Raw genomic sequence first — 17,088 nt, 5'->3', positions numbered from 1 at the left:
ACACACACACACACACACACACACACACACACACACACACACACACACACACACACACACACACACACACACACACACACACACACACACACACACACACACACACACACAAACAGGAAGGAGTAGATTGATCCTTGTTCAGCTCTCAGTCTAGAAGTGAATGTGGAGGATGATACTCTTCTTATCACACTATAGTCATCTACCCTAGCAGACCTGTGTTCTATGTGTGTGTGTGTCTTCTTCTTTGTGTCGTCTGTGGATGCGTATTGTCCTTGTTCTAGACCATGCCCTTTGAGGGATGTCCGTGTGTTTTTCTGCCAGAGTCAGTCTCAGTTAGCTAACACAGACACTCTCTCCTGGAGGTTACAATGTCATTGTCTGTTTAACACACACAGTAGTAAGTCAGACTGGCTCTCCGAAGTACAGCCTGTGGGCGTCCGTATTCATCTTCATGACAATCAACTCTCTCCTTCTCTTAATTTATCTCTCTACCACCTCTCATCTCTCATTCTCTCATTCCATCTCTCAATCCATCTCGCCATCTCTCTAACAACTCTCATCTCTCATTCTCTCAATCCATCTCTACCAACTCTCATCTCTCATTCTCTCAATCCAACTCTCCATCTCTCATCTCTCATTCTCTCAATCCATCTCTCCATCTCTACCACCTCATCTCTGATTCTCTCAATCCATCTCTCCATCTCTCTACCACCTCTCATCTCTCATTCTCTCAATCCATCTCTCCATCTCTCATCTCTCATTCTCTCAATCCATCTCTCTACCACCTCTCATCTCTCATTCTCTCAATCCATCTCTCCATCTCTCTACCACCTCTCATCTCTCATTCTCTCAATCCATCTCTCAATCCATCTCTCCATCTCTCTACCAACTCTCATCTCTCATTCTCTCAATCCATCTCGCCATCTCTCTACCAACTCTCATCTCTCATTCTCTCAATCCTTCTCTACCAACTCTCATCTCTCATTCTCTCAATCCTCTACCAACTCTCATCTCTCATTCTCTCAATCCATCTCTCCACCTCTCTACCACTTATCATCTCTCATTCTCTCAATCCTTCTCTACCAACTCTCATCTCTCATTCTCTCAATCCTTCTCTACCAACTCTCATCTCTCATTCTCTCAATCCATCTCTCTACCACCTCTCATCTCTCATTCTCTCAATCCATCTCTCTACCACTTCTCATCTCTCATTCTCTCAATCCTTCTCTACCAACTCTCATCTCTCATTCTCTCAATCCATCTTTCTACCACCTCTCATCTCTCATTCTCTCAATCCATCTCTCTACCACTTCTCATCTCTCATTCTCTCAATCCATCTCTCCATCTCTCTACCACCTCTCATCTCTCATTCTCTCAATCCTTCTCTACCAACTCTCATCTCTCATTCTCTCAATCCATCTCTCTACCACCTCTCATCTCTCATTCTCTCAATCCATCTCTCTACCACTTCTCATCTCTCATTCTCTCAATCCATCTCTCCATCTCTCTACCACCTCTCATCTCTCACTCTCAATCCATCTCTCCATCACCTCTCATCTCTCACTCTCTCAATCCATCTCTCCATTTCTCTACCAACTCTCCTTCTCTCCTTCTGTCTCTTATTTTCCTAAACCCCCATCTCCCCTTCTAACTCTACCTCCATGAACGCTAACTCAACCTCCTTAATCTCTCCATTCATCTCTCCGTCTCTTCCTCTCTTTCCATCTCTTCATCTATCGTTCAGTCCCTCTATCTGTGTACTAGTGAGAATCATGTCATGTTGCTGGTACTTTGACGGGTGGAGTGTGCTGTTACGACAGCGGGAGATGGATCGATGGGTTTCTCTGTCACAGAGTGGACACACACACACACAACTCATTCGGTGGTTGTTGAGACACTGCAGCATCCTCTGAGATATGAAGACATGTATTGTAACATCTCGTTGGGTTTCCGGCAGCTGGTACCCAACTTCCCTGTCTGTTATTTCTCTTCTCTTTCTCCTCCCTCACTCACTCCTGCCCCCTCCCTCACCCATCGTGCCTCCTTCCTCCCTTCCGCCCAGGGGGTGAGTCGGTGTGTGAGTGTGTGTTTGGTTGGTGGGGTAATGGTGGAGTAAGGTAGGCAAGGCTCTCCTCCGTGGGCGAGGTGTGTGTTAGAGAGAAAGAGGCTCAGATCCATGCTAACCTGATTTAGCTTTGGCCGCGCCGGGGAGGCTAACATGATTACCTCTGGCTAATGGCCCTACTGACTGAGAGAGGGGGAGGAGAGGGAGTGGGGAGGATAGCCTTCAATAATTATCCCCCTCCCTCCCCAGGCATTGATGGATACAACTTTAGAGGTCTCTGTTCTGCTCTCTCGCTCTCCCTCTTTCTCTGCTCTGCTCTCTCTTTCCACCAAGTGCTCCTGATCCTGCTCTCTTCCCTCACACTACCTCCTTTATCATACTTCCTCTGCAACCCCTCCCTTTGTCCCTCTATTTCTCTCTCTAGCATCTATATCCTCTCTCTCGCTCTCTCTCTCTCTCTCTCTCTCTCTCTCTCTCTCTCTCTCTCTCTCTCTCTCTCTCTCTCTCTCTCTTTCTCTCTCTTTCTCTGTCTACAGCGATCAGGAGGTAGGAGAATGGCTGGAATGATGAAGAACATCCCCTTGTCATCCTCTTCCTAGGCTCCTCTGGAATCGGTAACTCCTCTTTTCATCCCTCTCTCTTCATCCTTCGTTCCACTCATTTGTACCACTCAGCTGTGATGTCATGGAGCCTCTCTATAGCAATATCCTGGTTAAAAGATCAGGAGAAGCCACACTTTAGTAGCTCCAATACAATCATTTATTCACCACAGCAAGCTCTCTTCATCAGGGTTTCCTATCAAACACTGCAGGGCACCAGTGTATACAGTTGAAGTCGGAAGTTTACATACATCTTAGCCAAATACATTTCAACTCAGTTTTTCACAATTCCTGACATTTCATCCTAGTAAAAATTCCCTGTCTTAGGTCAGTTTGGATCACCACTTTATTTAAAAAATGATTAATATCAGCTTTTATTTCTTTCATCACATTCCCAGTGGGTCAGTAGTTTACATATACTCAATTAGTATTTAGTAGCATTGCCTTTAAATGGTTTAACTTCGGTCAAACATTTTGGGTAGCCTTCCACAAGCTTCCCACAAAATGTTGGGTGAATTTTGGCCCAGTCAGCAGCAGTTGTTCTGGGTAAGATATGACAGGGTTGAGAGATAGGTGTGTGTGTGTGTGTGTGTGTGTGTGTGTGTGTGTGTGTGTGTGTGTGTGTGTGTGTGTGTGAGATATGACAGGGTTGAGGGATAGGTGTGTGTGTGTGTGTGTGTGTGTGTGTGTGTGTGTGTGTGTGTGTGTGTGTGTGTGTGTGTGTGTGTGTGTGTGTGTGTGTGTGTGTGTGTGAGATATGACAGGGTTGAGGGATAGGTGTGTGTGTGTGTGTGTGTGTGTGTGTGTGTGTGTGTGTGTGTGTGTGTGTGTGTGTGTGTGTGTGTGTGTGTGTGTGTGTGTGTGTGTGTGTGTGTGTGTGTGTGTGTGTGTGTGTGTGTGTGTGTGTGTGTGTGAGAGAGATATGACAGGGCTGGGAGATAGATGGAGGGAGACAGTGTTCATATTCTCTCTGCCTCCAGCGACAGTGGCCAGGAGACATGAATATTTAACACAGCAAGTCCCCATCTCTCTGTCTGGAGATATTACGCTCACACCATCCATATGAATATAATGCACACAGCATCCATATGAATATAATGCACACAGCATCCATATGGAGATGAACATTTAGAAGAGGAATATTTTACTGCCAACCATTATCCCTGACAGACAGAGAAATACAGGGAAAAACGATGAGAGAGAAAGAAAGATGATTGAAGGTTCTGCCAAAACTATTATCAACCAAACACCCTGTGACTCATCTGTGCCTTCTGATACAGGAAAAATGGTTATTGATCCACCAATCAGATAGCAGGGACAACCCCTCATAGCCTATCAGCAGCTCAGAGATCTACCTGAGATTCCACCCAGATCATCGTTACAATGTTCATGTGAAAACATCTTTAGCATGTTCAGAGGTTCCATTTAGAATCATGTGAGATCATCTTTAGAATGTTCAGAGGTTCCATTTAGAATCATGTGAGATCATCTTTAGAATGTTCAGAGGTTCCATTTAGAATCATGTGAGATCATTCTTAGAATGTTCAGAGGTTCCATTTCAAATCATGTGAGATCATCTTAGAATGTTCAGAGGCTTGGTTGAAAGTGGATTTCCGTCAAATCATTGATGTTCAACACTCTGTCCATACTGCACTCTGATTGGTCACTGCTCTCCTCTTCCCACAGGTAAGACTGAGCTGGACAAACAGGTGGCTCGTTATATGGACAACAGCAATAGTGGTATCAGCAATAGTGATCATAGTTTGTGTGTGTTTGTACTGCTCAGTAACCACAAGCCTTCTGTTCTCAGGGATTCATCTGTATGGACATGTCCGAATTCTAGGAGAAGCACGAGGTATGATATCATCAACACCACTTTCCCAAAACCAGGAAGATACTTCACATTCCCACAACCAGGAAGATACTTCATATTCCCAAAACCAGGAAGATACTTCACATTCCCACAACCAGGAAGAGACTTCATAGTCCCACAACCAGGAAGAGACTTCATATTCCCACAACCAGGAAGAGACTTCATGTTCCCACAACCAGGAAGAGACTTCATGTTCCCACAACCAGGAAGGTCATTGGGCTGGGATACATTACCTATCTACTGTAGGTGAGGGCTTGTCTGGATTTTCTACTGTCATCGTTTGGGTCAGCTTCCCAGTCGCTGTCATAAACCGTTTAACCCTGTATTGACTGAGCCTACCTCTCATCTCCCACAATTCAATTCCAGGAGATGTGTCCAGGTTCTCACAGAAACACAGACACATGCAGCATCTGAAGGAAGACACCTCTCACTGTTCCCAAAAGGCCCCCCCAATTTTTTTTTTGTATCAGAGGAAGTAGTTATCTGACATCATCTTCGTATCAATATGCTCATCTACCTCAGTTTTACCTGTTATCATAATTCGTTCTCAATCTCCTCCTTTTCACCTCTCACTTTCTCTCTCTTTCTTTCCATCTCCCTCTCCTCTCTCTCCATCTTTCTCACAATCTCTCTCTCCCTTTCTCTCTCTCTCTCTCTCTCTCTCTCTCCCTCTCTCTCTCTCTCTCTCTCCATCTCTCTCTCTCTCTCTCTCTCCTTCTCTCTCTCTCTCTCTCTCTCTCTCAGGGCCGTCTTACAGATGGCAAGGGGAAGACCATTGAGTGTAAGGACACCATCTTCATCATAACCTTGAGCGTGGCCAGTGACGACATCGCCCAGCATGGAGGCCCAGGAGCTCAGCCGCAGGAAACTGGCCGACAACCTGGGTGAGACACACACACACACACACACACACACACACACACACACACACACTAAACAGTTGTTAATTGCTCCTTTTCTCCAGATGAGGTTCAGAAGAGTGATGTCACCATCTCCAGGCAGTTTAAGGGTGCTGTGATTCGCCCCATACTGAAGGTAACTCCTCACCCCCTCGTCCTATACCCAATCACAGCATCTCTGCAGTGAGATGGATTGGTTGAGCCGCTGTTTTGAAAATCTCGAATTGATGAATTCATTGTTTCGCTCCCCAGGCCCATTTCCGGAGAGACGAGTTTCTGGGGCGGATCAATGAGATTGTCTACTTCCTGCCGTTCTGCCCCTCTGAACTGCAGCAGCTTGTCAGCAAAGAGCTCAACTTCTGAGAAGGTGACTGATGGTGTGTGTGGGGATATGTACGGACTGTGTGTGGTTTGTACTCTCCATATGGGTGTTTTTCATTGGCGTGTGTGTTGACTATAGAGACCCACTCAGATCAATAAAAGATGCTCTGCTCTGATCTGATTGTAGTGTTTAACATCACATAAATATTTAAATATCAATATCACTCTGTTTCCGTCAGCCAACTCCGCCTCAGAAAACTGATAGGCACATGACTCATCAGTGTGTGTCTGATGAATGGTGATAATAGCCGTTCTTATCAAAGTAACTCCGGAGGGATGTAGCTAGCTATGGCACCCTGGGTAGAAGTTGCCCTTAGGCACAGACCTAGGATCTGCTCAGCCTTCCTAAATCCTAACCTCAACCATCCAGAGAAAAACACCGAGTTGACCTCAGATCAGTGTCCAGTGGTAACTAATTCATCCTAATCTGTTGGAGCTAGATGAACCGGATCTGAGAGCCTCCCAAGTGGCCTAAGACACTGCATCACAGTGCTAGCATCACAGTGCTAGCATCACAGTGCTAGCTGTGCCACTAGAGATTCTGGATTTGAGTCTAGGCTCTGTTGCAGCCGGCCGCGACCGGGAGACCCATGGGAAGGCGCACAATTGGCCCAGCGTCACCCGGGTTAGGGGAGGGATTGGCCCAGCGTCACCCGGGTTAGGGGAGGGATTGGCCCAGCGTCACCCGGGTTAGGGGAGGGATTGGCCCAGCGTCACCCGGGTTAGGGGAGGGATATGCCGGCAGGGATGTTCTTGTCCCATCGCGCCTTAGTGGTGTTTCCTCTGACACATTGGTGCTGCTGGTTTCCGGGTTAAGCGGGTATTGTGTCAAGAAGCAGTGCGGCTTGGTTGGGTTGTAATTTGGAGGAGGCATGGCTCTCGACCTTCATCTCTCCCGAGGTCGTACAGGAGGTGCAGCGATGAGACAGGCTGTAACTACCAATTGGATATCACGAAATTGGGGAGAAAAGGGGGTTAAAATATATACAGTGCCTTGCGAAAGTATTCGGCCCCCTTGAACTTTGCGACCTTTTGCCACATTTCAGGCTTCAAACATAAAGATGTAAAACTGTAGTTTTTTGTGAAGAATCAACAACAAGTGGAACACAATCATGAAGTGGAACGACATTTATTGGATATTTCAAACTTTTTTAATAAATCAAAAACTGAAAAATTGGGCGTGCAAAATTATTCAGCCCCTTTACTTTCAGTGCAGCAAACTCTCTCCAGAAGTTCAGTGAGGATCTCTGAATGATCCAATGTTGACCTAAATGACTAATGATGATAAATACAATCCACCTGTGTGTAATCAAGTCTCCGTATAAATGCACCTGCACTGTGATAGTCTCAGAGGTCCGTTAAAAGCGCAGAGAGCATCATGAAGAACAAGGAACACACCAGGCAGGTCCGAGATACTGTTGTGAAGAAGTTTAAAGCCGGATTTGGATACAAAAAGATTTCCCAAGCTTTAAACATCCCAAGGAGCACTGTGCAAGCGATAATATTGAAATGAAAGGAGTATCAGACCACTGCAAATCTACCAAGACCTGGCCGTCCCTCTAAACTTTTAGCTCATACAAGGAGAAGACTGATCAGAGATGCAGCCAAGAGGCCCATGATCACTCTGGATGAACTGCAGAGATCTACAGCTGAGGTGGGAGACTCTGTCCATCGGACAACAAAGTATATTGCACAAATCTGGCCTTTATGGAAGAGTGGCAAGAAGAAAGCCATTTCTTAAAGATATCCATAAAAAGTGTTGTTTAAAGTTTGCCACAAGCCACCTGGGAGACACACCAAACATGTGGAAGAAGGTGCTCTGGTCAGATGAAACCAAAATTGAACTTTTTGGCAACAATGCAAAACGTTATGTTTGGTGTAAAAGCAACACAGCTGAACACACCATCCCCACTGTCAAACATGGTGGTGGCAGCATCATGGTTTGGGCCTGCTTTTCTTCAGCAGGGACAGGGAAGATGGTTAAAATTGATGGGAAGATGGATGGAGCCAAATACAGGACCATTCTAGAAGAAAACCTGATGGAGTCTGCAAAAGACCTGAGACTGGGACGGAGATTTGTCTTCCAACAAGACAATGATCCAAAACATAAAGCAAAATCTACAATGGAATGGTTCAAAAATAAACATATCCAGGTGTTAGAATGGCCAAGTCAAAGTCCAGACCTGAATCCAATCGAGAATCTGTGGAAAGAACTGAAAACTGCTGTTCACAAATGCTCTCCATCCAACCTCACTGAGCTCGAGCTGTTTTGCAAGGAGGATTGGGAAATCTTCAGTCTCTCGATGTGCAAAACTGATAGAGACATACCCCAAGCGACTTACAGCTGTAATCGCAGCAAAAGGTGGCGCTACAAAGTATTAACTTAAGGGGGCTGAATAATTTTGCACGCCCAATTTTTCAGTTTTTGATTTGTTAAAAAAGTTTGAAATATCCAATAAATGTCGTTCCACTTCATGATTGTGTCCCACTTGTTGTTGATTCTTCACAAAAAAATACAGTTGTATATCTTTATGTTTGAAGCCTGAAATGTGGCAAAAGGTCGCAAAGTTCAAGGGGGCCGAATACTTTCGCAAGGCACTGTATCTAAAAACGATTGGGATCTGTGATCAATAGGAGTGATCAGAGATGTTTCATACGAGCTTGCCATGTTAATAAAGGTGCACTATGCAGAAATCGCTTCGCTATTTCCTGGATGCTGAAATTCGAATAGTTCGACTAATTTCAGTTTATGTGACAAAACAAGCAAGTAGAGTGTAGAGAATCATTGTACCATTTAAACCGCTGTGAAATATATTTTCCATAAACAAAAATGTTGTATTTTCTTTCAGCTGTTTGAAGCTGGTGTACAAAACCAAAAGTAAAAGACCCCCAAAACGGGAAGCATAGAAATAGACTTCTTAGACTTGCTTTCAATGAGAATGACAAATCTATAACTAACATTTCTGAATCCAGGCTAAGCGCATTAGCACAGGATTCTTATTCTTGTTCTTTAACACAGGGAGAAATGTTGTCTGACACCCTACGCCTCACAAGTCCTCAACTGGCAGCTTCATTAAATAGTACCCACAAAACACCAGTCTCAACGTCAACAGTGAAGAGGCGACTCCGGGATGCTGGCCTTCTAGGCAGAGTTCCTCTGTCCAGTGTCTATGTTATTTTGCCCATCTTAATCTTTTGTTTTTATTGGCCAGTCGGAGATATGGCATTTCATTGCAACTCTGCCTAGAAGGCCAGCATCCCGGAGTCGCCTCTTCATTGTTGATGTTGAGACTGGTGTTTTGCGGGTACTATTTAATGAAGCTGCCAGTTGAGGACTTGTGAGGTGTCTGTTTCTCAAACTAGACACTAATGTACTTGTACTCTTGCTCAGTTGTGCACCGGGGCCTCCCACTCCTCTTTCTATTCTGGTTAGAGCCAGTTTGCACTGTTCTGTGAAGAGAGTAGTAGACAGCGTTGTACGAGATCTTCAGTTTCTTGGCAATTTCTCGCATGGAATAGTCTTCATTTCTCAAAACAAGAATAGACTGACGAGTTTCAGAAGAAAGATCTTTGTTTCTGGCCATTTTGAGACTGTAATCGAACGCACAAATGCTGATGCTCCAGATATTAAACTAGTCTAAAGAAGGTCAGTTTTATTGCCTCTTTAATCAGAACAACAGCTTTCAGCTGTGCTAACATAATTGCAAAATGATTTTAAAATGATCAATTGGCCTTTTAAAATTATAAACTTGGATTAGCTAACACAAAGTGCCATTGGAACACAGGAGTGATGGTTACTTATAATGGGCCTCTGAACGCCTATATATTCCATAAAAAAAAATCAGCCATTTCCAGCTACAACAGTGATTTACAACATTAACAATGTCAACACTGTATTTCTGATCATTTAGATTTTGTTTTAATGGACAAAAACTGTGCTTTTCTTTCAAAAACAAGGACATTTTTAAGTGGCCCTCTGACCTACACGTCTCACCATCCTCCGACCTACACGTCTCACCATCCTCTGACCTACACATCTCACCATCCTCTGACCTACACATCTCACCATCCTACGACCTACACATCTCACCATCCTCTGACCTACACAACTCACCATCCTCCGACCTACAGTGGCTTGAGAAAGTATTCACCCCCCTTGACATTTTTTCCATTTTGTTGCCTTACAACCTGGAATTAAAATTGATTTTTGTGGGGTTTGTATCATTTGATTTACACAACATCCCTACCACTTTGAAGATGCCAAATGTTTTTTTATTGTGAAACAAACAATAAATAAGACAAAAAAACAGAAAACTTGAGCATGCATAACTATTCACCCCCCCAAAGTCAATACTTTGTAGAGCCACATTTTGCAGCAATTACAGCTGCAAGTCTCTTGGGTTATGTATCTATAAGCACTGAGATTTTTGCCCATTCTTCAATGCCAAACTGCTCCAGCTCCAAGTTGGATGGGTTCCGCTGGTGTACAGCAATCTTTAAGTCATACCACAGATTCTCAATTGGATTGAGGTCTGGGCTTTGACTAGGCCATTCCAAGACATTAAAATGTTTCCCCTTAAACCCCTCGAGTGTTGCTTTAGCAGAATGCTTAGGGACATTGTCCTGCTGGAAGGTGAACCTCCGTCCCAGTCTCAAATCTCTGGAAGACTGAAACAGGTTTCCCTCAAGAATTTCCCTGTATTTAGCACCACCCATCATTCCTTCAATTCTGACCAGTTTCCCAGTCCCTGCCGATGAAAAACATCCCCACAGCATGATGCTGCCACCACCATGCTTCACTGTGGGGATGGTGTTCTCGAGGTGATGAGAGGTGTTGGGTTTGCACCAGACATAGAGTTTTCCATGATGTCCAAAAAGCTCAAATTGAGTCTCATCTGACCAGAGTACCTTCTTTCATATGTTTGGGGAGTCTCCCACCCTACCTATACACCTCACCATCCCCCGACTTACACATCTCACAATCACCCCAACCTATACGTCTCACCATCACCCCGACCTACGTGTCTCACCATCACCCAGACCTACATGTCTCATCATCACCCAGACCTACATGTCTCACCATCACCCCAAACTACACGTCCCACCATCACCCCAACCTACATGTCTCACCATCACCCCAACCTACATGTCTCACCATCACCCCAACCTACATGTCCCACCATCACCCCAACCTACATGTCTCACCATCACCCCAACCTACACGTCTCACCATCACCCCAACCTACATGTCTCACCATCACCCCAACCTACATGTCCTACCATCACCCCAACCTACATGTCTCACCATCACCCCGACCTACATGTGTCATCATCACCCCAACCTACACGTCTCACCATCACCCCAACCTACATGTCTCACCATCACCCCAACCTACATGTCTCACCATCACCCCAACCTACATGTCTCACCATCCCCCCAACCTACATGTCTCTCTCCCCTCATTAGGCAAAGCAGAGGCATGACATGACTCTGCTGTGGGACCACCCCGTTCTGGACCTGCTGGCTGGAGGGTACAACCTGCACTATGGAGCCCACTCCTTAAAACACGCACACACACACACACACACACACACACAGACACACACACACACACACACACACACACACACACACACACACACACACACACACACACTGCGGAGCCCTCTCCATCAAACATGAGGTACACACACTGAATGTATATTTTTCTCTTCAGTCGTTTTCAAAGCATACTAGTGTTTGTCTGCTTCAACTAACACACACACACACACACACACACACACACACACACACACAGTGGAGACCTCTCCATCAAGCATGAGGTACACATTCACACACAATACAGATCCTTCTCCTTCAAACATGAGGTACACACACACACACACACACACACACTGCAGATCCCTCTCCTTCAAACATGAGGTACACATACACACACACACACACACACACTGCGGAGCCCTCTCCATCAAACATGAGGTACACACACTGAATGTATATTTTTCTATTCAGTCATTTTCAAAGCATACTAGTGTTTGTCTGCTTCAACTAACAATAAGGGTCCATGCAGAGCTCTCCCACTTACTTGTCTCCCCCTCTGTTTCATTACTGACTACATAAGGAGAGTTACAGTTTTTTTCGATTGCTAAACGACAGTGGACACAACTGGAGTCACATGTGCAAAACTCTAACTACAGTCTGCACAGCAGCAGTTCATGTGGACCAAACTCTAGTTCGTTTTTCATTGCTTGAACACAGTTTTCAAAACTCTACACACTTATCCCATGACTTTAACCACAACCTGCACAACACTGTGGATTTACAGCACTTTGTTCAAATGCTAACACACTGCTGTCAAAACTGTGAACCACACATTCAAAACGGAATAGATTTCAGCCTTGTGCCTTTCAAACACTGCTGATTGCAATTTCAGCTGAAAGGCTAAGCAGGTGTCTTGTTTTAGACTTGTTAGTGAACACACACACATATTACAGTATATATAGGTAGAGCCCAGAAAGACTCATTTTGGAAATGGAACAAGGAAGATGGGTTCGTGGAGGGAGAAGGGTGGCAGGGAGAGGGCGGATGCGTGGAGGAAGACAAATAAGACAAAGAGCTGTTATTTCAGATGAAATAAGGGCTACACTTATAGACCATGTCGTGAACCATGGTCTCTCATTGAGAGAGGCAGGGTTGAGGGTGCAACCCAATCTGCAAAGATCCACAGTGGCATCTGTAATGCGAATTTTCCATCATGCAAACAGGTGAGAGTTACATCCTTACAGTAAATGAAAACATTACAGGAATCTATTTTGTATTGCAATTATAGAATATTTACAGATATATATTACAGTAAGTTTGACTGTAAAATATATTTTTACAACAGGACCCAAAGGCTGCCCCCAACAGGGGGAAGAGGAAAAATATTTTCAGATGCGCAGGAAAATGCTATTGTTGACATGGTTGTTGTCAACAATGCAATAAAACTGCGGGAGATTCAAGATAGAGTGCTGTCAAAGGGCCACTGTGGAGGTTCCAGGCCAAAGAGGGGGAAATATCACCATGTGTGCTGCAATGGCCAATGATGGTTTGCTTCTCAACACACCACTCATTGGCCCATACAACACAGAAAGGCTTATAGCTTTCCTAGAACAGCTCTATGCTCAGCTAGTGCCAGCAGAACAGGGGGAGCCAGTAAGAAACCCCCAAGTTTTTGTCATAGTTTGCGATAACGTTGCTTTTCACCACTCTGCAGCTGTCACAGATTGGTTTGCAGCACATCACAGATTTATGGTTTTGTACCTGCCTGCATATTCACCCTTCCTCAACCCAATAGAGGAGTTTTACTCTGCCTGGAGGTGGAAAGTGTTTGGTCACCACCCACATGACCAAATGTCTCTTTTGGAAGCCATGTGTGCCGGATGTGAGGACACGAGTCCAGAGGACTGCCAGGGATGGATAAGGCACTCCAGAAGGTTCTTCCCCAGGTGCATGGCAAGAGAAAACATTAGATGTGATGTTGAAGAAAACCTGTGGCCTGATGCTAGAGAGAGGAAGGATTAGCCCCTCAATTATTTGTTTGAATTACAGTATGTACTTTTAGTTTCTACCTTTTTTTTCTCATTACTGTAATTCCGTAAATTACTACAGACTATTGAAGCAAACTGCTAATTTTCATTTACCTTAAAGAATTGTTATGTTCTAAAAAATTTAATAAATCATGTGAAAGAACGTCACTCTTTTCTTTGAAGAAAATATTACTTTGTATGAAGTCACTGAAATTGTTCAAACTGTAAAGATAAAAAGTTTGTATTTTCTTTATTGGTGTTTGATGCTAGTGTTTTTACTCTCAGTGTGTTCTGAGTGACAGTGTGTGTTATCTCAGTGAGGGTTGTGCATAGTGTTTGGCTGCACTGAGCGTGTTTTGAGCCATGTGTTAAGAGTTGTGTTGCTTGGAATGAGTTTTGCAGGTGATGTGAACTGTTTAGCTCAGGTGACTGTTGGTAGTGCAGACTGTAATTAGAGTTTTGCACATGTGACTCCAGTTGTGCCCACTGTCGTTTAGCAATCGAAAAAAACTGTAAGAACACAATGTCAAATACAGGAAACCTAGTCAAATAATTAACATCCAATCACATTAACCGTTACTCTCTCGCAGGAATTCCACTAACGTTCGTATGTAGCCAAACGTAGCTGCTGCTCGTGTTGGTGTCTGTACTGATGGTGCAAAAGCCATGACAGGGAGACATAGTGGAGTGGTGACGCGTGTGCAAGTTTTGCACATGTGACTCCAGTTGTGCCCACTGTCGTTTAGCAATCGAAAAAAACTGTCAAGGCCCAGTGCAGTCAGACGTGATTTTTCTGTGTTGTGTGTATATATATATATATATTTATATATCCACTGAGGTTGGAATAATTCTGTGAAATATTGACAACGATAATAACTTCCTATTAGTGTAAGAGCTGTTTGACAAAACCTGTTTTGGCTGGATGGATTTTTGCCCTCTTTGGTGACGTCACCAGGCGGTATAAGTTAATAGACCAGTAACAAAGACTTTCAAACCTCTGTCAATAACAGCTCGTTTTCAGGTTACATATCCCTCCCACTAGGCTCCTCCAATTAGGCCCCTCACTCAGACCACTCCCAGACAGTCATGGCAAAATTCTTGCATGAGAAGTTGCTCTTAGCTAAGAAGATAAGTTGGTTTCTTTTTTACCATTTGAATTGAAAACAATCACAATAAGGTACTTAATTGTTACCCAGAAATGATTTGAGATAAAAACAGCTGCATTAGACCTTCAACAGATAACAATTTGGGTCAAACTGTCAGAAATACTCTGCTTTTCTGAAGATATCCTAGACTTCTGTATATTATGTCATCTGGTTCATCAGTTGTTTAATCAAATCCAAACACAGGTCACACTGGTTTTGAGTTGAGCCGTGTGTCAGTATTAGGCCTGACTGGTCTGGTTTGTTGTGTTACCAGGTGGAGTGGGAGGTGGTCATCCAACTGACAGCGGCCTACGAGCAGGAGCTCCTCTCTAAAGGCTGCACCCTCCGCCTGTCTGTCCACACAGAGGACAGGGGCGGGGCCGGGGGGCAGGAAGGGAAGGGGCAGGGCATTATCAGTCTGCATCTGAAGGTAATTGGGAAGGACAGCACAGCACGGATACTGGATATACGCCCTCCTCTCAGCCCCGATCACTAACACACAGCACGGATACTGGATATACGCCCTCCTCTCAGCCCCGATCACTAACACACAGCACGGATACTGGATATACGCCCTCCTCTCAGCCCCGATCACTAACACACAGCACGGATACTGGATATACGCCCTCCTCTCAGCCCCGATCACAAACACACTGCACGGACACTGGACATACGCCCTCCTCTCAGCCCCGATCACTAACACACTGCACGGACACTGGATATACACCCTCCTCTCAGCCCCGATCACTAACACACAGCACGGATACTGGATATACGCCCTCCTCTCAGCCCCGATCACTAACACACAGCACACACTGCACGGACACTGGACATACGCCCTCCTCTCAGCCCCGATCACTAACACACAGCACGGATACTGGATATACGCCCTCCTCTCAGCCCCGATCACTAACACACAGCACGGATACTGGATATACGCCCTCCTCTCAGCCCCGATCACTAACACACTGCACAAATACTGGATATACACCCTCCTCTCAGCCCCGATCACTAACACACTGCACGGATACTGGATATACGCCCTCCTCTCAGCCCCGATCACAAACACACTGCGCGGACACTGGATATATGCCCTCCTCTCAACGTATCACCTCATAGTAACGTCTCACCTCGTAGTAACGTATCACCTCGTAGTAACGTATCACCTCGTAGTAACGTATCACCTCGTAGTAACGTATCACCTCGTAGTAACGTATCACCTCGTAGTAACGTATCACCTCATAGTAACGTATCACCTCATAGTAACGTCTCACCTCGTAGTAACGTATCACCTCGTAGTAACGTATCACCTCGTAGTAACGTATCACCTCGTAGTAACGTATCACCTTGTAGTAACGTATCACCTCGTAGTAACGTATCACTTCGTAGTAACGTATCACTTCATAGTAACGTATCACCTCGTAGCCATGAGTTGGTTTTCATGGAGCTAATTAGTCAATAAGGCCCAAGAGGGTGTGGTATATGGCCAATATACCACGGCTAAGGGCTGTTCTTATGCATGACGCAACATGACCATATACCACAAACCCCAGAGGAGCGTTATTGCTATTATAAACTGGTTGGTTACCAATGTAATTAGAACAGTAAACAAGCCATTTTGTGTTATACCCGTGGTATATTGTCTGAGGACAGGACCCAATCTACCCGGTTAATAATAAGAATTATAAACTGGGTGGTGCAAGCCATGAATGTTGATTGGCTGACAGCTGTGATTTGTGTGATGTCGGGGGTTTGTGGAATATGACCAATATACCACGGCTAAGTGCTGTATCCAGGCACTCCACATTGAGTCGTGCATAAGAACAGCCCTTAGCCGTGGTATATTAGCTATATACCACACCTCCTTGGGCCTTACTGCCTAAATAGAACCTCTCAGAAGAAACACATTGCACTGGCTGTCTGTTACTCTTCATACTGTATCCACAGTACACACACATTGGTTCTGAGTCATCTGAGTCATGTAAACGGTGACATTAGAAAGTAACTCAAGTTTATGGATGATAAATGATGGATATCAATAAACTGCCTCGTGAAATGTTTCAGTATAGTTGGATGCATTGCGGCCTTTGTCACAAAAATGTTTAGTGGTGTTCGGTGGGAATCAATCTGACATTGTAAAGATATGAATATTATTTAGACACTTTAATGTATCCTTCACGTTTACAAGGAGCCGAGCTAAAGAAGCAACACATTTTTCATTGTTGCATATGAACCCCCATCGTGTTGTAAATAAAGCTGCTGTGGTCAATGGAGATTCCTGTCTTTGTCTTGTTGGTGTTCCGCTGTCACTCTAACCTGTCTGTTGTGTCACGGAGTGTGGGTGGGAATTCTAGAACAACAACAGTTGTCGTTCTGGTGACAACATGATGGAGGAATTTATTGGGAATGCAGTGTGCATGCACGCGTGCGTGTGCATACTGTGAGAATTGTGTATGTGTGAGAAAGCAGGAGAGCATTTTGCATTGTGTGTGTGTGTGTGTGTGTGTGTGTGTGTGTGTGTGTGTGTGTGTGTGTGTGTGTGTGTGTGTGTGTGTGT

The 17,088-nt window shown here is 44.7% G+C and overlaps 1 pseudogene across 1 annotated transcript in view; it reads left to right on the top strand.

Moving 5' to 3' along the window:
- LOC110507945 (uncharacterized) overlaps positions 1-16,798 on the top strand; it is a 101,084-nt pseudogene extending 84,286 nt beyond the window's left edge. The window contains exons 8-13 of the transcript XR_016492502.1: positions 5,258-5,421; positions 5,502-5,572; positions 5,689-5,815; positions 8,377-8,384; positions 11,285-11,387; positions 14,804-16,798. The product of XR_016492502.1 is annotated as an uncharacterized LOC110507945 (transcript). The remainder of the gene's footprint in view (positions 1-5,257; positions 5,422-5,501; positions 5,573-5,688; positions 5,816-8,376; positions 8,385-11,284; positions 11,388-14,803) is intronic.
- Positions 16,799-17,088: the final 290 nt, after the last annotated feature.

Source organism: Oncorhynchus mykiss, chromosome 27, assembly GCF_057628025.1.
Source record: "Oncorhynchus mykiss isolate SJ-2025 chromosome 27, ASM5762802v1, whole genome shotgun sequence".
Taxonomy (NCBI): Eukaryota; Metazoa; Chordata; class Actinopteri; order Salmoniformes; family Salmonidae; genus Oncorhynchus; species Oncorhynchus mykiss.
This window is presented reverse-complemented; position numbering and strand designations above follow the sequence as displayed.